The sequence below is a fragment of the Plectropomus leopardus genome, chromosome 23 (assembly GCF_008729295.1).
Source record: "Plectropomus leopardus isolate mb chromosome 23, YSFRI_Pleo_2.0, whole genome shotgun sequence".
NCBI classification, from domain to species: Eukaryota; Metazoa; Chordata; class Actinopteri; order Perciformes; family Serranidae; genus Plectropomus; species Plectropomus leopardus.
In genome coordinates this window covers 16,135,429-16,158,586 of record NC_056485.1, presented here as the reverse complement: position 1 = coordinate 16,158,586, position 23,158 = coordinate 16,135,429, and the positions used below count along the sequence as shown (strand labels likewise).

At 39.5% G+C, this 23,158-nt stretch overlaps 1 protein-coding gene across 1 annotated transcript in view; it reads right to left on the bottom strand.

Moving 5' to 3' along the window:
• The window catches only part of gal3st3 (galactose-3-O-sulfotransferase 3), a 36,977-nt gene that overhangs the window by 13,118 nt on the left and 701 nt on the right, over positions 1 to 23,158 (bottom strand). The gene's annotated exons all lie outside the window — the stretch shown is intronic.

Sequence of the window (23,158 nt, the reverse complement as noted above, 5' to 3'; positions counted from 1 at the left end):
TTGCCGCGGGAAACCAAGGTCAGAGCCTGATGTACGGTCCGACACAGAGAACAGATACACTCTCAGACCTGAGGGGGACATTAGCGTCAGTGCCGCCCTTCAACAGAAACGTGGAAGATGCTCGGTTATGTAGAGTGAGTGATTTGGGGGCAAACAGGCTGCGTACGGTAGAATTAAGCAAAAACACGGTCGGTCTGACGGCATTTTAAAGCTCCACTGACAAAAGAGCTGCCCGTAACCGTGACAACCAGGTGTTAAAGGGGCAGTTATCTCAAACTACTGGCCTTCTTTCAGCTCTGGTGGTTTATAGTCATGCAGATGGTTTCCGCTTATGTGTCTGTTTAGCCCTCTGAAACCAGGACAGATATCCATTTTCTTGTGCTGCATTCAGAAGCCTTTCACAAGAATTTCGACACCTTAGCAAAATTGGTTTAATTTCTTTTTAAAAGATGGAAAAAAGGCAACAAGCAACTTGGCAAGAAACACCCTGCAAATTGGAAAAAAAAAATTAATTAAAAAAATGTAAAAGGTGACAGGACAAATAATCTGAACAAGTGGATAGAGAGGGTTAACTGCTAGAAAATCAACTGACTTCACTGACATGGCAAGGGATTCTTTATCTCTATAAACAAATAAATAAATACTAAATAAATAAAAATAAATAATTAAAAAATAAATAAATAGAAAATAATGACATAAATAAATAAATAAAAATAAAGACAATAAATAAATAAAAATAAAGACATAAATAAATAAAATAAATAAATTATTTATTTAAAAGTAAAAATAAATAAAACTGACATTTTTCCATCTCTGCCCTCACTTCTATGTGAAAATGTGTCTACAAAAAGCCCAAGTCTTTTAAACGCACGCTTCCAGTTACAAAATCACTAACCTCCAAAACTTAACAAAGCGACTTCAGGAGTGCAAAAAACATTACATAACTGTTTTCAAGGGCCGAGTAAGTGCTCCCTGTGACTAGTAAATCGACTTTGACGCGCATAAAATTTGTAAAGTGCTCCTTTAAAAAATTCAGCAGCAGCGACTCTTTCCAGAAACAATGAGTACACTTTAAAACACAAGCGAACAAACTATCTCTGCTACACACACGCTCCTGGGACGCCACTATATTCCACATGATAGTGTAAGAATGCCAAATCTCCTGGCATGTTTGGATACGGTAAAACTAGAGTTAAGTTTTAAATCCCCCGAGGTCACGAAAGAGCGCTCCTATTGACGAAAAGTCCTTGAGCGAGACATCGGATCGCTCCCGGCTCGAGGGCAGCTGACCCTGAGGTCCGACCTCCCAGCTGCAGCTCGGAGAAAATTTTCTGCCCTGCAGGGATCAATAGGTATCACATCTGATTATTACTATTTACAAGGTGCAGTGACTCTGGCGCTGACTTTGTTTTAAAGGTGTACAATTTCACAAGGTGACCTTGTTGGAGAAAAAAAAGAAAAAGGAACAACTGGACAGGCTGTGGAGTCGAGGCTGCGCCGGTAACAGCTGCAGAAATTTAACATCTGCAGCTGCCAATGTGTCAAAGCTCAGGGACAAAGACTTTATTTTCTTAATGATTTGAGGATTTACTCGAGAGTAGGACAGTGAAAGACTTTTTTTTAAAGTAGGAAACTGTTGAGAGCTACTGTATAAATCCCGAGGGGTGTGTGTGTGTGTGTGTGTATGTGTGGGGAAATTTAAAAAAAAAAAGCGGGATTTAAGTTTTACGAAATCCTTCAAAGGCTGTTCTAAGAAATCTGTTCATTTTCCAGGAGGGCTGTTTGCTTACGTCTGAGGTTTTATCTCTGAAATCCTCAAAATCAATCTGAGATATGAGGCTTGAAATTATTTTCCACACTTGTGCCTCCTTGCCCCCCCCACCCCCCTCCACTGCTCCACCCTTCAACTTCATGCCATTTGTTGAAGCCCGAGATCCCTATTTTAAAGCCATTTCATACTGGGGGGGGGGTACATCAAGGCAATATCGGGAAGTTGTGTCAGCTATTCCACGGCCAACAAGATAGAGGCTCCGAGCAGCATAAAATGAGTCTATAGAAGCTGCAGCGTTGAGTGGATCACAGAGTTAAAAGCCCTGAAAACCTGTTTTTTTTTTTTTTTTCCACTTTTTTTTACAGTTATCTTTGTGTTTTGTCTGTGCTTTTCTCTCAGGGCTGGTGAGTCACAAATATTTAATGATGTAGAGAGTAAGATGTTTATGAAGTGCAGTGCAAGATTTTCCTTAAAAAAAAAGAAAAACAACAATCTATAAACTCATACAAAAGCGACCCCTCTCAATCATCACCCTGTTCCCTGACTGTATTTTCTTGTTTTCTTGTTATTTTGCTGTTTTCGATCGCTGTGTTCGCCAATAAATCAGGTGCATGAAAGTAATTCGGTAGATTAGTTTGTAACGTTGTAAACTAGCTGTAAAATCCTGTGCTTTTGTGCACTCGAGCTGGACCTTATCGATGCTTTCTCATTCTGCACTCTTATTCTTTATTTACAAAGGCAGATACGGTTTGGTAAAACCTCTAAATTGTTTTAATTCACTCGTTTGTTTTTGCCTTTTTTGAGCAGTGATCCCAAAAATAAATTGATTAGCATCCAACACCCGTGAAATGCTTTTTTTCCGTCTCTCTGCAGCATAAAGCAGCTGGCTAATTTTAAACCACAATCTGAATTTGTTACAAGTCCAAACATGTTGTTATTTATAACCAAAAAGCAGCTGAGTGTGTGATAAGCAAAGAGTTTACTGACTGGGAGGTCGGAGCTTTAATACGAGCAGCCGGTGAACACGGCGGCGGCATCAGCGCGAATCAAACACTTCTTACTTTTGTAGGAGCCTCGAGCCGGAGAACATCACAGCTTCTGCAAAGACTCTTTCTCTTATCTCCGTCTCCCCACAGTCTCCCTCCAATCCTCATTACTTTAATCTGAACTGCACCTCACCAACTCCCTCCCTCCTCCTCCTCCTCCTCCTCCTCTCCACTGGGCTTTTCCTCTCTCCATCACTCTATCTTCCAACCCTTTATCTTTACAGTAAAGGTAGTCAGGGCTCTCTGGCTACCGTCCCTATGGTGCTTTTTAAGCATCTGCCCCACCCTGTTCCTGGACCTGTTAGAGACGCAGAGAAAAGAGAAATCAAATCGAGTGTATGTCTCCAACATGTATGTTAATGTGTGCGCCTGAGAGTGTGTCTGGATCATTACTTGTCTGCGGGGGTAGACTCCCCGTGGACCCACAGATACAGGCTTTATCTCGCCCTAAATGACCCCCCAGAGAGAGTGATGAGAGCAGCAGCAGAGAGGGGGAGAGCGGGGAGAAAATGGGGTGAGTGAAGGACAGGGTGAGGTGAGGCGGAGGGGGGAGGGAAAATGAGATTTGACGAAAGACAATCAGAGAACACGGAGGGAGAAAATGAAAGAGGCCTGAGAGTGATTGAGCGGGCAGAATCAACATCGGGCCTTGTACTTGTGTGCTTATTGATGAAAGCCTTTTAGATCATTTCTTACCGGCAAGCGCCTTAAGCCAAATCCAGCGAGAGAACAAGGGGGGGAGAGAGACAGAAAACATCAGCGAGACAATGTTCCCTTTGGCGAAGTCAAATGACAAGCGCATCTTCTGTTCTTTCTCTTTGCATACAAACACGCTCCACGTCTCTCCGCAGCTTTAATACCCTCGCTGGGATGTGTTGTGTTTTGCCTCGACAACGTTTTTGTGATAATGTCTGAATAATAACAGCGGCTAGGGGTGAAGGAAAGCTAGTCACTGCCCTGAAAGAATAATAGCAGCAGACAAAGGATATTTTCCAATGAAGGTTAAGCTGCCAGTATGTTTAAAAAGCAGCAGGGTTCGGCGATATGGCCCAAAATTTCTATCAGGCTATGTCATCTTGTATCATAGAGTTGTATATATCATGATATAATATTTGTTTTGTAAAATAAGGTAACATATAGTTTCAATAAGGGGTCAAAAAATTATCGACCTGACTGATTATTGGGGCTGATATTTGGCATTTTGCGGATTATCTATATCAGTGTTTCATTTTAACAATCAACGATAAAACCAATTGATTAAAAAGTGAAAAAAAAAGTGGGAGGAACTAATGAAATAGAGAATAGGGGGTGGGATTAAATAAGTTTGTACTTCTTCCTACTCTTTTTCGAGCATGTTTTTTTTTTTTATTTATTTAATCATTAATATAAATCTATATATTTTCTTTTCTTTTTTTGTATTTTGATTACTTAATTTTTCATTGCTGTTTTCACACGAAATAAATCTATCAATCAATCAAAAATTCTACTTTGTAAAACCCTTTAGGGAACTATTTTTTATTCATTAATTCTTTATTTAAATTTCCACTTGACTTTATAAAAAAATCTGAGTGAATGCATATCTGTTCCAAATGTCGTTTATTGGTTTCTTCAACTACTAATAATCGGTATTGGCCCTGAAAAAAAAACCTATTTTTTAATATTTGATTATTTTCCTTTATTATTAGCTGTCATTGAAGTAGACAGCTGTCAATATGGACTTTAAAACTGTATTGTAATGCTAAATAATGGAATTTTAAAAAATGCCATTAACTATAGAAATTCAGTGATACATAACAAATAAAAAATGACTTGTGTGACAGCCCAAAATCAGTAGGGTTCATCCTCTGTGCACCCTGAATATCTCTAACAAATCTCATACCAATCCATCAAACAGCTGTCAAGATATTTCAGATATAACCACATCAGATTCGACTCTTCTATCCTCTGGGGACCACGAATGTGCAAAACAGTTGTAACAACACAAACCTTTGCAGTACCTTTAAATTATCTGAACTGAAGTGTTTTGTTGCGGAAATGATGACATCCTTGTTTTTCACAAAAGAAAATCAATTCCATATAGAGGTACCTTAATAATTTTTAAACAACAAGAGGCGACTGCTTCAATTTTCTCCAGTCCTCGGCCAGAAATGAACAATCAAGAGGTTTGTATGTGTTCCAGCAGGCCTCTATGCTTTGTCACTCATGCGAGCGACTCCAGACTCACTGCAGAAAAATAAAAAAGCAATTTGAATCATAATAACTCCATAACACTGAAAAGGTTGCTGTTGTGCTGCTTTTGTGTGTGTGAGTGTGTGTGTGTGTGTGTGTGTGTGTGTGTGTGTTTATGTGTATACTTGAATCCAGCGGGGGGTGATGTGTGTGTGTACATTCAGGGAGGGAAGCACTCTTTCAAAATATCACTCCCTCCTCTTTATTTATCTGCATTCATATTCTGCTCAGGGAACTCAATGTGCTTTTGCAACTCAGCTGTTCATTTACATAAGACGCAGGCTTCCTCCTCGCCAAATTAATTTGATGTTCCGGGGCGAAGCTCTAAAGCACCTCCACCACATGAAATCACAGCTTCCTGCCGGTCCGACCGTTCCGACCTGCGGAGTTCACATCAGCTGAGCTAACCAGGGTGTCGGAAACACTTTGCTTTTGTTGCTTCTGTTACAGAAACGTAATTGTAGGTTTTTCCACAAAGCCCCCATGTGCCGCTGCTCTGTGCTTAAGCTCGGCGCCAATTACTAGTGCAGAGCCGAGGGAGCTGAGCCATCCAGCAGGTTCGTTTGGACCGCAGCCTATTTTGTGTTCCTGCTTTTATTGGATGACAGTTTATTCTGCTGCAGTTTTTTTCTCAGTAAAGATAAAAGAGACAGCTCCACTTCATCAGCATGACAAACGAACTAGATTTATGAATCCAAACACGCCAGTTCCTCTTAGAGTGACTGTATGTTTTCAGTAATAACCCCTTACCGGAACACCCCCCCCTCCGCTCCGTCCTGCATCCCCCCCACCGAGAGTATCTCAGTATCTCAACCTGGAGAGCTTTGTTTCTGCCAGCACCAGAGCAGGAAACCAAAAGAGCTGCCTGTATGCTGCAATTAAGCAAAGACGCTGTCACAATTGGAGACAGACAGAACATTAAAGGCTTGTATAAAAAAGCTTGTCGACTTTCATCAGCGGGCTGCAAATGCTGCCGAAGTGGACGGACACACAGTGTGATCAGTATATCGAAACACCTGCTGAATGGATGAGAGGTGTGCAAAGCTTTGGAGGAGGCAAGCACTCGATCAGTGACGAGTGATTAAGGACGCACTAATAACGAAAGTCATCAGATAAAATCAATCACAGCTGTACCTGCCCGTGTGTGAAACACATTATTTGAGTAGTTCTTACTTGGTGCATGTCTTCGAAATAGGTATGATAGTCCTAACATTGTGAGATGACCTAAAAAATGCAAAGAGGTATTGCATAAACCAATATTATGTCGCAGGCCATAAGATACTTTGGGGAAAAAAAAGTTTAAAATCTGTCTGAGGGCCACAATTGGCCATCAGATCAGATTTTGGATATGCCTGGGTTAAAGAAAAGGCTGCAATCATATGACTAATGCACTGACAAGAGCAAATAAGGAAGTACTATACCGAAAGTACATGTAAAGAGTCTGACTGGAGTGGTGGATGGGTCAAACAAACACAGGACTTTTCCCCATTGATACCAGTGGTTACCAGTACATGTCCCATGTAAACAAGTAAACTATGAGTTATTTTAAGATACTTAGTCACCATGTTTTTTCCCTAAACCTAAGCTACATAACTGTACTTACCTAAAGCTGACTGAGCTAACCAACGAGTACTAGCCACTCATAGGGAGAGTACGGTGTGCGTTTTTTGTTGCCATCCTAGGATTTGTAAACTCGCCACCTGGGTGCCACCTGATAAAGGTTTTACTAGCACATCCAAATGGATGGACTTAATTCAGTCCAGCTTAAACTGACTGTTCCCTAAAACTTAAGTTTTTCTTTGTCTTTGATAAATATGCACTACCAATCCTTGTTGAATCAATTTACCAGATCTAATCAGAACAGGACATCCTCCCTGCCTATATCTCTCACTAATTACTCCACAACTTCTCCTGAAACACTGACCACAATATCATGGCTTACTTGCTTTTTATTTCCCAATTATCACCGCAGACACAACCAGAATTAACCAGGGACCTCTCTCCTATCAGCATGATAAACGGGGTGATTCACTTTCCTCAACGATAATCAACAGAGTAGACACCCAATTATGTCCATTTGACCCAATCATAATTGAGCATGAACGAGAACGCCGCCCTCTCGAGCGCTTTCTAATTGCTTGCAGGATTTCCACTATCAGAGCAAGGTTTTATTGATCTAGCGTGTATTGATCTTGCTTATTGCTGCTTGCATGGGGGCTTATCGTCTCATTAGCCTATGCTGTGGTTGTAAATGCAGCATTGTGGGCGCAAAGCCGGCAAGGGTTAGGGGTTTAGCCTCAGGGGTAATGGCATCTGTTTTCAAGATCACATCTTGTCTATTGAATGTTGTTTCCTTGCCATTGAACTGTATTTTCCAGTGTGGTCGATGCACTTTTCCTCACAAAACACCTTAACACACCATAAATGCAATCATGTTTGCATAGAATTACTAATTAAGGTCTGGCATTATAGCTTTCTGCTCTAGGTTTATTGTTTTTTTTCGCTTTATGACTCTCCTGGTTAAAGTATTAATTTCCTAACTGCATAAATCTGCTCATCGCAAATGACCGTACATGTCTAGCTCTCAGTTTATCTGTTGTCTTTGTAATAACTCCTGCTATCAAGCACAAACTGTAATGAGAACCAGCGGTGTAGATGGGGGGAAATAGTGGCAAGAAGTACCAAGGGCCCCAACATACTCAGGTGAACAACTTCAGGTTAATCATGTCATTTAAAAAAAAGGGAGAAGAAAAAGTAGGTTACCAAATAGAGAAAATGAGTAAGAAAATTCAAGGGAGAATGATTTAATACAGCCAGGGGCAGGACAGTAACACTGAGCTATGCATGCAAGACTTTTAAGATATTATCAGTGTTTTGATCCATTTTACTATTGTGTTTACATAAATTACCAATGCAAATATAGCTTCAGCAGTATAAGAAAACTTTAATATCTTAAACATAGTTCATATATTTAAAATTACTCCTTGTATTAACACCAGTCAGTCAATTTAAAAGCAAAACAGTGTCCTAACCTGTTTTTAAGTGTCCAAAGCTTTATTCAGCTAATTTACACATGGTAGTTGCAAAACAAGCACAATTTCGCTAAATCTGCAACCACCCACGCCAACGTACTGCCATGCAACAGTTTATATGGCATCTTATGAAAACGCACATAGAACAGTTTTTAGTGTAAATTTAGGGTGGTTAGGTTTATGCAAGTAAAACTACATAGGTTAAGAAAATAATGTTAGGGTAAGAGAATCAGATTCACAATTCATAAATTCGCACCCAGGTGGCATCCTGATCAGATGCCCAAACCGCTTAAACTAGCCCCTTTCAACATGAAAGAGCAGCGGCTCTACTTCGAACACCCTCCAGATGCGTGAGCTCCTCATCCTATCTCTAAGGCTGAGCCCAGCCACCCTGAGGAGATTTCATGATTTCCTTCTTTTGGTCCACCCAAAGTTCATGACAATGGGTAAAAGTCAGTGTATCTAAAGTTTTGCCTTCAATAGCAGCTCCTTCTTCACCATGATGGTCTGGAGCAACACCTGCATCACTGCTGATGCAGCGAGTGGCAGCAAAGTTTTTGATCCTGCACAATTAAGGCTTAAGTTTCACTTTCACTGCACCTGACATTCGGCTGCTCCGTCTGTGCCCAGGGTACGCTCTGTGCTCCAAGAGTTTGGTGCAATGAATAACCAAATGGTGTAATGTTCCAACAATGCTGCTAATGAACAGTCCAGCTCCAAAACTAGAAAATCAAATGGTCTAATGGTGGGCCGCCACAATATATAAATGTATGGGAAACCCCACTCTCATCCAACTCTCTCACTTATTCAGTTGAAGTTGTGTTTCTGGTGATGATAAGTTGATAAAAAAAGAGTTCAGCATTGCTGAGATGTTAGAGAAGAGACTTGTTTTTTGTGTGTTTAATTCCATGCTTTGTAACTTGCAGTAATATCAGAATGTGTTAAAATATATTTATTTGCTAATTTTATCTTTAAAATAACTTCCTCTGAATGAAGATTTGTGTCCAGTGGAGCACTGTACGTGCACTCACTATTGTCCGATCATCACTGACAAAGAGTCCCTTTGCTATGAATAAAACAGGCAAGATGGCTTGTTGTGAATATGTCGCTCGCTCCCATGTGGCTCCAGTGGCTTTGAGGCTCTGGCACTCAGCAGCGGCCGAGAGGTCAAAGGATAACTGCTGGACTGGACAATAGGAGCATTCTGGTGTCGGCTCAAACTGTCACTTCCGGACCGCAGCAGAACGGAATCGGAACGATGGATTCCAAATTCCGGATTCTTCACAGAGAGTCCCGCTTTGTGTCGGGGCAAAGCCTCCAGATAACTGACCGCTCCGAACGGAGAGCCGGAGTCTGAATAATTAACCACAATGGAATAATAAACACGCTGTTCTCACAAGTTCTCCTCATTCTAAAAATGTCAAAAGCAGATGGCACGCTGCCTGCAGCGAAACTTTGGTGTCAAGCGAGAGAGGCGAGGATGGGGAGAGAAGGAAAAAAGTAAGAGGACAAGATAAAAAAAGAAATAAGTTGAAGGGTATGCTATTTTTTTTTTCTCTTTTGGCAAGCAAAAAAGCAGCTGTTTTATCAGTGCATCCTTAAAATTTAAAGAAAAAAGGATTAAAGTAAATGAGGTGAGAGCAAACTTGTTACATAGAAGTAAAAGATAAAACTGCAATGAAAAAAAAACAACAGTCTGTGCTCCTATTTACAGCTAAAAATCACACTGGAAGTGATGGTGCATATTTGAATGTATCACCGCATCATCAGCAACAAAGCAGGTGAAAAAAAAAAAAAAAAACAGATATTCGGACAGCAGATAAAAGAAAAATAGAGAAAATGGGTTGAAATAAGAGAAAATAGGTCACGGAAAGTTGCAGAAACACCAGACGTCGAACAAATGTGCCAGTCCACATGGTTTACTTTCGGTTTGACAGCAAAGAAGCCAACTGCTGTTCCTGGTGATCTTGTGTCTCTGTTTATTACCATGGTTAAATCGCTTCTACAATTAAGTTGAAGTAATTTGCTCGCCTCCTTCTGTAGCAGATGTGGAAGAAGTGCAAAGCTTTGTATCAACACAATGAGGTTTAAATAAAGCTTTGTTGCTCAGACGACGACAAAGGAAAACAAATACTGGCAAATGTATTGTGGTCATCGTCTACTTCAATTAATTCCCTGTCAGCTGTACTTGACATGGCAAGCTTTAGATTTGCTCAAAGGGTAATAAAGTGTTGTGTCTGTGGCCGCATTAAAAGCGATTCTCTGCACATATAGAGTTTGGGTGGTGGTTTCTTTTTGAAGCACCCAAAACAAACAACTAAAGGTGTAAAAATTGATTAAACATTGCATTAATGTGCTCTTACATAAGTTGAAAACATGAGCATGTCCGACTCAGTAGTTTATAAGCTGGAAACATTAGTAATGCAGCCACAGCATTTCTACCAACTTTCATAATAGCGTAATTAAGAAACTGATGCAAATTTGAACAGAGTAAATACAGGTGTGCCAGTGGGCGTCGCCTGTGTATGAGCGGGGAGATGCACCAAGCTGTTCTCAATTCATACTTAGGAGTGTGTGCCCACAACCTGTGCAACAGGTGATCTGAATCACCCTTCAAGCAACCCTGCTGTACGAATGTCATTTCCACCAACAAAAATGAACAGTCCCCAGTTAGAAATACGAAGCCTTTTTCTACTTCTGCCTGTCATTATTTCTAAAAATTACTAAAAAATGTCGATGCTAAATATGACACATCGAAACAAAGGCACCATAAATCAGGACAACCTTAGCAGGACAGGCGCCGGCAGGGATCAAATATGCGACCTCTCAGCTACAGGAGAATCCGCTGAACCACTGAGCCAGCCTGTAGCATCATTATACAGGGTAGTGCTGCACAGAGACGGAGACCCGCGGGGGAAGAGGAACAGCCTATCGGGTGGAGGTGCAGCCAGACGGGGCAGGTGAGGCGGCAGTAACAGCGATCGGCCTCCCACCGCTGAGGGAAGCTGTGTAAGACTGTAATCAGATTTCACAGGCCGCTCAAGCATCTCAACCAAACTGATACCAAAGTGTGTTTCGGGTAAAGTTAAAGAAAAGGAGAGCGTGTTTTTTGTCAGAGAGATTGTGTATTTGTGTTTAGCTTTTATGTGCACATTTGTGTATATACGTGTGTTTGAGTATCTTTGCATTTAGTGTTTGTGTGTACAATTAGGTGTGCCAATGTGCATATATCCGACTGCTTGCACACCTGTATTTACTGTGTTTCTGTGCCATGCTTGCTTCTATTTGTGTTTATAGTGTGTGTTTTTTTATGTATGTTCTTGCTTTGCTATGTTTGTGAGGACCATGGTGTTTGAGAATGAGGACGTTGCAAAATAGGGACATTTTGGACGGTCCTCTTTAAGCCCCTGAAACCTGGAGTGACATCACATTTCAAGTTGGTGTGCCTTTTGTTTTATGGGGGGGGGGGGGGCACCTTTGTAGAAATGTTCCACAAATTGCACGAAATAGGTAGATTTAGAAAATTAGTTTTTTTAAAAAAGTTAGAGAAAATGTCTAGGGGAAAAAATTATTTTATATTTTATATTTTTTAAGCACTTTCCCCAGGTCATTTATTGTTCTGCTTTGTCTGTTTTTTTACTTTCATTTTTAATTTTTTTTTTTTTACTTATTTCTAGGTAATTTAATTGTATCTTTTTACTAATTTCTTGCTGATTTTCTTGTTTTTGAAAGCAATCAAGCCAATTTGCTTAGGTTTTTTGAAAGGTTAAAGGGCAGTTTGAGGGATAAAACTTGTTTTCAAATGTTAATTTTTAAGTGTAAATTAGGTTAGGATAAAGTGCTGTTTGTGACCTGACTGTACATGCGAATTCCAGATTTAATATAAATCTCAGCACAGAAGACAAGGAGAGCTGAATGACACAATTTCTGTAGGATTTATACATTTTTTCATGCTGGGCAAAAAGTAGACATCTGTGAAATTATGAAAACACACCTGAAGAAAATCTTTTGACCTGTGTGAGCAAACACAGTGTTAATGGGGTAAGATATGTAGCATACTTGTGATGGTCACAGTGTCCCTAATATTTGGTACTTACTGTTATTTCCTTTTATTCCAGTTCATTTTAGCTGGATGTCACAATTCTGTTGCTTGAAGGGTGATTCAGATCACCTGTTGCACAGGTTGTGGGCACTCACTCCTAAGTATGAATTGAGAACAGCTTGGTGCGTCTCCCCACTCGACCAATCAGAGTGAGGCGACGCCCTTTCTGAGGGCTTAAGAGAGGTGAAGAAACACTCAGGGCATTCAAGCAGACCTCATGTAAGCAGACATTGTCAGCCAGAAACTCTGGTCTCTACACATTAAAGAAGTGCATCACCGATATAAAGAAAGCCCTCACTTTATATAAAACAAGGCCATCTATGCAGAAAGATGCAAATACTTTTAAAGTTGGTGCAACACAGGCCTGGCATTAAGAGCACGTCTCTGCCCGCCCAGCTTAACATGCAAGTTTTTAAACAGGTAGAAACTGGAGCAGCTTTGTAAACTAAAAAACAACTCCCAGTGGCAGTATTCTGTTTTATGGTTAAAAACCAAAGTCATATTAGTGCTGACGACCGTGCACCTGCAGCCGCTAGCCGAGAAGCTGCACGTGCAAACTCATCTTCAGCTTTGAAAAACGTTTTCAGCGATCACCGAAGGAGTATACTTTATCCGCACAAAGCTCAACTCGAAAAGGACTTGACCCAGAAATGCAAGGATGAGTGGAGGGACTGTGTGTTGAGGAGATTCCTCTCCATGGAAAAACGGCGTCTCCAACTTTATTCGCATCAACAAGAAGCACAGCAGCGCTGACTGGGAGGGTGAGTCGACTGTTTTCGGGTTTATCTTGTGTCTGCTGTAGATTATGGTGTTGTTTCTCTGTGTTGTGTGTGTATTTCTTTGCCAATGATCAGCTGGCTGGGCTAGTGTAAACAAAGCTGTTGTGGTTTTTGGTGCCTTTATGCAATGGTTTGGGCCATGCCGCTGTTTAATTGTGCCACTTTACGCAGTGTTACTGGTCATGCTGTTCAGTTTTTGTTAATTTTTGCCTATTTCTGGTCATGCTTTTGCATTGGTTTGTGTGTATTCATATGCAGTGTGTGTCTTTACTCAATGTTGTTAATTTGTCGGTCATAATCAGACGATTTTCGTTATTCGGTGTTTATGCCACACAATTGTGTACCGGCTTTTTTCGGGTAATTTTCTTGTAATTCTTAAATAATATCTTGCACATTTTTGGGCCATGTCTTGTCAAGTTGTTTTTGAGAGAAATCAATTTTCTCAGGTATTACAGGGCTAATTAAGGGTCTGATCACCCGACTGCTGCCCTGCATGAATTCTTTTGAACTCCAGATCCAATGCCAAAACTACAAAAACCAAGAAACCAAGTTTTTCTGGCACAAACACATCACACACACATCAGTCTTTAAGAGCTGCATTTGTTTCACTGAGTGTCCTCACAACTATAGCAGTGTGTGTTTGTGAGTGTGTGTACCTGTGTTGTGCTCTGTGGGATCGTGCTGTTAGGACGCAGCCAGGCTCTCTGTAATGGTCTGATAACAGAGACCCTGCGGCCAGAAAACGGATTAATTAAGGGGCCAGACTAGAACCCCCAGGGGAGGGCGCCCTCTGCACCTCCCCTCCACCAAACACACACAGACACCGGTGTGAATAAATAAAGCACATGTGCACATGCATAGCCAGGCAATCACTTTCACACATACACACAGGTAAGCGTGCCCCGGGAACACACACACACACACACGCACACTCTGCAGGTTCAAAACATTCCTGTCTGCCCCAGCGGGTTTAAAGTCCTTCTCTAACTAATGCTGGCAGGGTCTGTGCAGCTCCGGAGGAAACACCTTTGGCACTTAAGAGAGGCTTTTACTCACCTGCCTGCGCAGCTCAACGCACTCATTAAGTTCCTCCAGTTTATTAGACCAAACGTATCGTTTCAGGATGAAAAAGTGTGCGAGCAAACTGAGGAAATAAAAGAAAATAAAACAACTGGAAACGGAACAAAAATCTAACTCAAAAGCATGAATTGTGTTTGATTTTTTTCTGGAAATCTTCTTACTTTATCCTCATTAAATTAAGACTCTTTTCTTGTAAATTACGACTTTATTATTGAAATATTATGACATATTCTCTAAATATTATGACTTTATCCTTGAAATAGTGTGACTTTATTCTCATAGCATTACGACTTTTTTTCTCAAAATTACAACTTTATTCTCACAGCATTTCATTCTTGAATTAATGACTTTATTCTCATTAAATTACAGCTTTGTTCTTGTAATGTTATGACTTTTTTCTTGAAATCGCAACTTTATTCTCAATATTATGATTTACTTTTTTTACATAATATGACAGTATTCTAGATAAATTTTTCTCAAATTACTATTTTGCATTTGTAATATTTTGACTTTTTTCTTAAAATGACTTAAGAAAATGACTTAATTTTCACAAAATTACAACTTCATTCTCATCATATTAGGACTTTTTTCTCAAAAATTTGACTTTATTCTCATAATATTGTGACTTTATTCATGAAATAGTATCATTTCATTTATTGAATTATGACTTTTTCTCATAACATTACATCTTTTCTCTCAAAATTACAACTTTATTCTCGTAATATTGGGATTTTATTCAATTTTTTTCTCAATGTAACCCTTACAGGCCTAGAATTAGCATTGCCTTTAGCCCCAAAGCAAATTTCTGAAATTTAAGAAGAAAGGAAGTTTAAAAATGGATATGTCTGCATTTATGCCAAACTCATCTAAAGATGACAACATCCAGTAAAATATAGGAATGCATTCGTCAGCAGTGTTCAGGCCTTGAAGGCGTCCCTATTAATCCTTGTCCACGTTTTTCTGCTTTCACCTTGTGCTGTTGAATAAGAAGTAATATGATGCATTGTGATAAAAAGACTTTCTGCAATGGTTTGCTCAGGAGAGGCACAGAGAAAGACACTCTTCAAACCAGACAACAGTGTTCCTTATCGTATACTGCACATCTTTCTTTAAAAGTCAGTGGTGTCGTGCATTTGTCGAACCCAGATCTTTTTTGCTGAAGCCTTTCTTTGAAGACAGGCACAGGCAGTTCTGAGTATCTGGTTTCGTGATTATTTTGGATTCTATAGATAACGTATCGAGTGGCTCGTTGTTACAGACCCTGCCGTTGATAGCCAACACAGTATGTCCTTACTGACCAGTCTCATTTGTTCTCCTGGACGTTTGTGCTTTGTTTGATGTGGCTTTCTTTGCCGTATACACCTTGTCCTTCTCTCCTCAGAGGGGTTTGTGTTTCCTTAGAGTTCATGGGAACAGAACCACTAGGAGGGCAACGCCAGCACGTAAATACAACGCCCATCTTTTCGAATCAGAGCTCTGATCAACACCAGGATATTCTAACGGTACCTGCCCTTATTTCACTAAAGGTTTCAGGCAGGACAAAGTTAAAAGAAACCCAATCTGTCAAAGAAAAGGAACAAATTTTAAAACAGTAAACACGACATTGGGTTTGTGTGCACACCAATAATCCACTCTAATCCCAGTTATAGAATAATCTTATTATGGGAACGGTTACGTGAAAACTCTAATCCGATTACCTAAATCAGAATAGATATAATCATGAATTGATTGGAACAACTGGCAACATTTGTGCTCAATACTGGAGTTTGTTGAGACTACGAGGTCCATTTAGAAGCTCTTCCGGAGCTTCACATGATTTTCCTAGTTTGCCTAATTGATGTGGTATTTAAAATGTTCACAGTTATATTCAAACTAAGCAGTTTGAAGACTTTATATCACAATCTGTTCTCACTCCCAAATCGTCAAATAGCCGCTTGATAAGTGGCCCTTGGTGATGGTGCTGAGGCAGCAAGGCACCCTTTAGCATCTCTATGAGACACACTGGGCTGCATCATTATTAGACACTAAGAGGTACTAACGTAGTATAGAGAGAAAGAAAGTCCATGTTGGGAGGTGGTCGTGATGGGTCAAACACAGGACTTTCACCCAGCAGATTGCCGTTCATGTCCCGTGTAGAACCAAAAGTCAACACTAAGTTTTTTTTAACTACCGAAGTATGTGGCGTGGGTCACATAGTATGTGATGTTTATATGTGACAAGTGACAATAACATACGTCACACTGTTACTTTCTTTCACCGAAGCCATGATCCTTTTTCTAAACCAAGCAGAATATTTTAGATGCCTTTGCCTAGCCATGTACTTTTGTCAGGTAAACCTAACACAGTAAATCTAAAATGACATAAACTTATATTGGAAGTTTATTTTGAAAATATGCTTAGCTTACAGTAACAAGCAGAAACTGCACATTTCCTGTGTGCACTGAAGTTTTTTTTGTTTTTAAAACACCATGCATACTAAAGGTGGTAATCACCAGAGGCCCCATGATAAAATATTATCACGATACTTTGGTTACGATACAATATTACTGCAATTTTAAATGTTTTGCCCCAGGCTTAGTATTGCAATAACATATATTGCAATATATTGCAATATTTTAAACTTTTTTCAGCTGTTTGAACTGAATGTCAGTAAAGGCAGTATTAAGAGACAAATACAACAATTTTCATACAGAAAAATAAATATGATTTCAGATGTCAGAGCATGATGTGCACCTCTAGGCTTTAAAACACTGGAGATCAGATAATCACAGTCTTTAAAAAATCAAATTCAAGCTTCAGACTTTGTCCGGGTGGTGACCTGGGGGAGACTCTGCCACAGAGAAGTTTGTCCAGCCGTAACAACCAATCTGAGATGCTCTCGGTATTAATAATAAATAATGCATTTCGTGCTGCACGGAACAGCAGGGCCATCCAGATACAGGACTTTGCTCCCCGTAATCTTCCTGCCCAGACCATTTTAATCCTGGGTCTGCTGGAATCTGGCTGTCGGACATCTACAAGTAGATGAAAACCTTCGCACCAAGGGCAGCTCCCTGGAGCCAGGCCCAGACCCTGACAAAACCCTCGTCCATCTGTTTTCATCTGGCACCAGTAAGAACCACGGCTGACAACCGGCACCACAATAAAAGCCTTTTTTTTGACAAGGGATAAAGAGCGCTTTGAATAAATTTCTCATCAACAGAAAACATTTTAAGCACTTGACTCATCATTAACATTTGAGAACAAAGTCTTGCTGGTGTCTCTTATTCAGCTCGGGATCAATCTGACTCGATTATAAGCAAGGACAGGAGGTCATTTTTTACTTCACACACTCCCTCTATGTATGTATCACCTCTCATCTCACCTCTTATCTGAAATACGTTTTTGTGTGCACGGGCACGCCTGCACATCAAAATCAATTTGCTCCCAAGAGCCACAATGAGACAAAAATGCACTTTTGCACTAATGCATCAAAGTGGCTGAAAGTTGGCCATTGTTCAATGTTTGTTTGTTTGTGTGTGTGTGTGTGTGTGTGTGTGTGTATGTGTGTGCTTATTTCTCCTGCAAGTAGCTCATGGCCTGCTTTAACTCAGCAGGGGATCAAGTGGATGGTGTGTGAGAATGTATTTGTATGTTCCCGCAGGCCACCCGGGGTCATACCAAGAGGTTTGTTAACATGGAGCATTAATCTAGCTTTGGCTTACATCCACACGTTGCAAAATAAATACACACACACACACACACACACACACACACACACACACACACACACACACACACATCCCCTCGGTTCTCTGTGGCGAGCTGAGATGCCCGCAAGTAAATTTTTAATCACAAGCGCTCTAATCACTCAGGTCCATCTTAAACACCAGTCACGACCTCCACTAATACACATCAAGACAACGTGCTGATCCCGGCGGCCTCGGTCACAAACATCACATCCTCCCACACCCCAAAATGTTTGTGCCCGTACAGCACTTCCTGTCTACAGCAGAAGAAGAGAGACAACACTACCTGAGCTCCTGTATGATTTTATTTGGGGGGGTTGCTGGTGTTTGTTGTTTTTCTCTGTGCACGTTCTCATGAGAGTCAGAGCTCTGCGCTGCTTTACCGTCTCTTTCACTCCAAGCTTTACTGCTACTGTTGTGTTTTCTGCTGCCTTTTTTTTTCAAAATCACCATCAGGAGGGTTTTCACCTCAACATCTCTCAATAAGAATATCATCTTATAGACTACCGTGTTAAATAAAGGTTAAATAACATAAAAATGATAATGATCTGACTCTGATTCTGCTGCAGCTATAACATTATTCTTATATCTATCAACTTTAACTTGTAAAATGTAAAAATCAATGATGAAAGCCCGAACAGAAGTGAACAATTGATTATTAGGTAAATTTACTGAAAGAAAATGAATTTCTAACAAATTTGATCATCTTTTAGGTCATTTATCTAACAAAAACTTCAAGCACTCTCTGCAAACCACATTTCTGCAAACTACAGATGCATCACGTGGTGTAGATGTACATTATTATGTAGCTAATAGAAACGTTGTCTTTCAACAAAGCTGCAGGGAAGATGAGGTCAGGTTTAAGCACAAAAACTATGTGGTAACGGTTAGGAAAAGATCATGTTTGGCCTTATAAAAACGGTTTTGGTGGCACAATCATGGCTGGAGAAGCCATGGATGTTGCAGTAAGAAAACAACCTCTTTCTTGGCACTATCCTGCTTGAAAATGCAAAACCTGATGTCCTCAAGAAATGCAACAATGTCTCTGTAAAAAAACAACTGCTTTTCACTCAATGACTCAATGATGTCTCAGTAAAATCCACTTTTCATGGCACTATTTTTAACTACAAATGAGGTGATGTCTGGGTAAAAAACAAACGCATTTTGTGTCAATATCCTAACTGAAAAGGCAGCAATATCTCGCCAAGAAACAACCTCTTTTTGTGGCACCATCCCAGCTGAAAAAACAGAGATTCCTTGAGACAAAACAACTGCTTTTCATGGCAGTTCCCCTGCTAGAAATACAATGATGTCTTGGTATAAAACAACCACTTTTCGTGGAATTATTCCCGCTAGAATTGCAATGTCTTGGAGAAAAAAAACAACTGTTTTTGTGGCATTATCAACATTGAAACACTTCAACAGGTCACTAAAACATATTTCTTGACAAAAAAGTGGCTGGAAACTTAACGTTTCAGTAAAAAACAACCACTTTTCGTGGTACTATGCCCACTGAAAAAAAAAGTGGCAGGATGCTGAAAAACACCTGCAATTGGTTACAAAAAACGTAGCAATGAGTTGCCAAAAAACAGATCTGATTTGTTGTTCGTTGTTTTGCAGCTTAGCAGGTGCCTTGGGGTCTCGCTGTCCACCATCGCATCGTCCTCACTATGAAAAGTCAGCTCATATACTTCATCACTTCAGTAACGTTGAATGTATGAAACGTACAAATTTAAACATATTCCTGTTTGGCAGGAACGTGCAATGCAACAACTGAGCTAAAAAAATGATCATTTAATTATCTATTGATCTGAGAAAATTAAGAAAGTAACATATTCTTTTATTACTGTGCTGATTGTACTTCTCTTCAAACCCAGGCTTTAAGCAAGCTCCTATTTATCTACTTATAAGTCCAGATTATTGCGCTCGAAGACACTTATGTGCTTTTTGAGCTGTCAGACATCCAACTTCAAGGCAACATCTGCAGACAGCCTGACGGTGACTCGGACAAACGGAGGAATTTATGTCACATACCAACATTTCTGAGTCACTTCGCTTCTTGGGGGGGGCTGTAAACAGTGCTGCCTTTTTGGCTCGGGGCCTGAAAGCGACCATCTTCAGGAACGCTGTAGTGTGCAGCGAGCAGCCACAGAGCTGTATATCATAGTCTAATATTGTATAAATAAACTCCTTTCACAGAGCGTTCGCCTTTAAAGGGCGCCCTCAGACTGAAAAGACTCTTCTGATGAGGTTTAACACGACGATGCAGTGAATCTTAGTCAGCACACTTTATCATATTGACTTTTTTCAAGACGCTCTGTGTACGTGTGTGTGCGTGCCTCTATTTACGAGTGTGTGCGTGTGTGCGCCACTGTTCTAACCTCCTCTATCCCCCTTTGCCTCCATTGTTATTCACTGCATTGCCATTCTCCAAACAGAGCACACATTCATCACTCGGTCTTGTGCCTTTCTTGTGGACATGCCAGAAGAAAAAAAAAAAAAGGAACCTTTTCAGGTCTGTGCTTGTAAATGACCTGCTGCAAAAGGGTTTATTAAGTCACCTCCCCTCCCTTCTCCTAACCTACTTCCTGAAGACACAGAGGAGGAGAGGGACAGACACAAAGAGAGGAGACAGAAAGACAGACAGAACAGGAGGAGGGTATGAAGTCCAGGTTATGCTTGAATCAGTGTAAAAATGATGATTGATATCAAGTATTTAATGGTGTAGTCTTTAAAAAGTGACAGAAATGTTAAAACTGTCACGGTCATGTAAAACAAAAGAACAACTGGGAACAAGATAAGACAGATAAGTCTTCTGCTGCTTTTATGTTTTTATTTTTGGCGCTGGGGATCACAAAATGCACTTGTTCTAAATATTGAGGTGAATGTGTCCCCTGCACTTTCTGCAAAAATCCACGCCTACACCATCACAGTTTCCTGGAGCCTTATTGTAAGTGACGTCCTCAAAGTGCCAACAGTCAAAACCTGATGACACTCAATTAACAGAGACATTACACAAGAGCACATATAAAACAGGGTTTTGGGGGTTCTCCGTCAGAGTATTTTTTGCATCAAACACTTAATTTCCTGCATTTTAGTGATTTTTTAATTTGTGCCTCTCTACATCAGTTTATAGTGTTAATGTCTTTGGTTTTGTCAAAAAATATTAAGGGGCAGTTCTAGGACATGTTCTTAATATTGAAGGAGAGGTGTCACCTGCGTGTCCCCAACCACCCCCAAAATCTTCTCCTCTGCCATGACAGTTTCCTGTAGCCTTATATACGACGTCTTCAAATTGCTTGTTCTGTCCGACAAACAGTCAAACACCCAACAATACAGCTGCAACGATCAGTCAATTAATCGATTGGTCAATCGAAAGAAATAAATCTGCAGCTATTTTGATAATACATTTTTCGTTTCAGCCTTTTTTGAAGCAAAAATATCAAATATTTGCTGGTTCCAACTTCTTAAATGTAAGACTTTGCTGCTTTTCTTTCTCATATACGTATGATAGCAAATTTAAGACGTCACTTTGGGCTCTGGGAAGTTGTTTTGTTTTTTTTTTTTAATTTCATGGACTCAAAAATTAATCAATTAATCATGAAAATAATCAGCATATTAATGAACTTAATTAAAGTAGTCGTTAGTTGCAGCCCTAATACTCGATTTACAGGGACGTGAAATAGAGAAAATTAGCAAAATTGTCAAATCTGAGAAGCTAAACAATTTTGCGCTATTTATGCAATATTATGACATATTTTCTGTTCTTCTCTTTCTTTACCCTCTGGGTGTTTTGGGGGAATTTCTCCTGATCCAAACTGAGTGTCTAAAGATATCATGGATTCCAATAAATTAGTGGTAAATAAATAAAACTAACTTGACTTGACTGATGGCCCCAATTTTCTGTCAAATAGCAAATAAATTAATTGACCCATTATCTTTGTTTTATGCTCAATACAGATTTCATCAAACAAGCTTCGTCACTGTCAAACCATTTTTGTGTTTATCTCCCTGCACTGTGGCTCTTCATCATTATCAGTGACTTCACTGCTGCCAGATCCAGCCTGCCATCTGCTGCAAATACAAAGCTGCATTACATATTGACAAAATATTTAATTGATGTTGCAGCACCAAACGGGGCAGATGGAAAAAAAAAAACTTCAGCATGCAATCAACTAATGGAGAGCAAATCTGTGTGAAACACATGCAAAAATCACACTGTAAAATCTGACAAGCTGATGCTGCTGATTGCCTTGACGAAGGTAATAAATACAACGGTAAGTCTTAATTTATGTAACTTTACTACTTTATATCAAAGTGCCAAGTTTACTTGACATTTGGTTGTATTTATTTAACTTTGTGAAGTTGCAGCAACTTAATGACGAGTGAAGTCACCTTGTTCTTTCTAAGGGGTAGCTACTTAAATAAACCAAATTAGTATGACAAAACTTAATCGTGACAAAGAGGATTGAAGTTTTTTCTGTTGCAACAACTTCACATAATTAAGTAGATATGATAACAGTTTATGTAAACTTAACAATTAAACTGTAAAATCTGAAAAGTTGATTTTACTTACAAAATCTAGAGAACCGATTATTTTGAAAAACATAGGTGAATATGACTATTAGTCTTAAGTTATGTTGACTTCATATCTAATTGTTACGTTTACCTAATGTTTAGTTATATTTATATAATTTTACTTAAAACTTTACTTAAAAATTAAACGTTTAATAAAATCTTCTAGGAAACCAAGTTAACTGAACACTATATCTGCATTCAGCTGATTTCAGACTAGTCAGCCATATAGTATTATTAATTAACATATTAACGAAACAGAACTCGCAGATATTCAACTTCATTATTGGCAAAATCCTCTTTGTGATCATCAAAATAAATCAGACTAACTTGGTTTTCTGAAGTTGCTAACACTACAAAAGAACAAGGTAATTTCACTTTTCGTTTTTAAGTTGAAACAACTTCACAAAATTAAGTAGATTTTATGTAAACTTAAATATGAAGTAAATTAGGAGTAACAGTTATATTAACTTTTTCAATGTGACCAGTTTCAAAGATTACTTTGAGTAAAATCAACTTGACATTTTCACATTTTACGCATAAATCCAGATTATTAATTAAATTTACTTTCATTTTCAAAAAGTAAAATCAACTGGTCAGATTTTACAGTGTGGTGCTACTACATCCAATAAACATGTAAATAGTTTGTCATTAATTGTTGCCTCCCGCTTTCTCTCCTCCTAAAACACAAAGAGGGTTCACACTAGTAATCTGGCGCGGTTAATCTCCGTGTGCAGTTTAATTAATTTGCCGGCATAGGTGTTCACACACTCATAATCTGACCGAACGGGCGAAATCAATCATCCAGACAAGCCT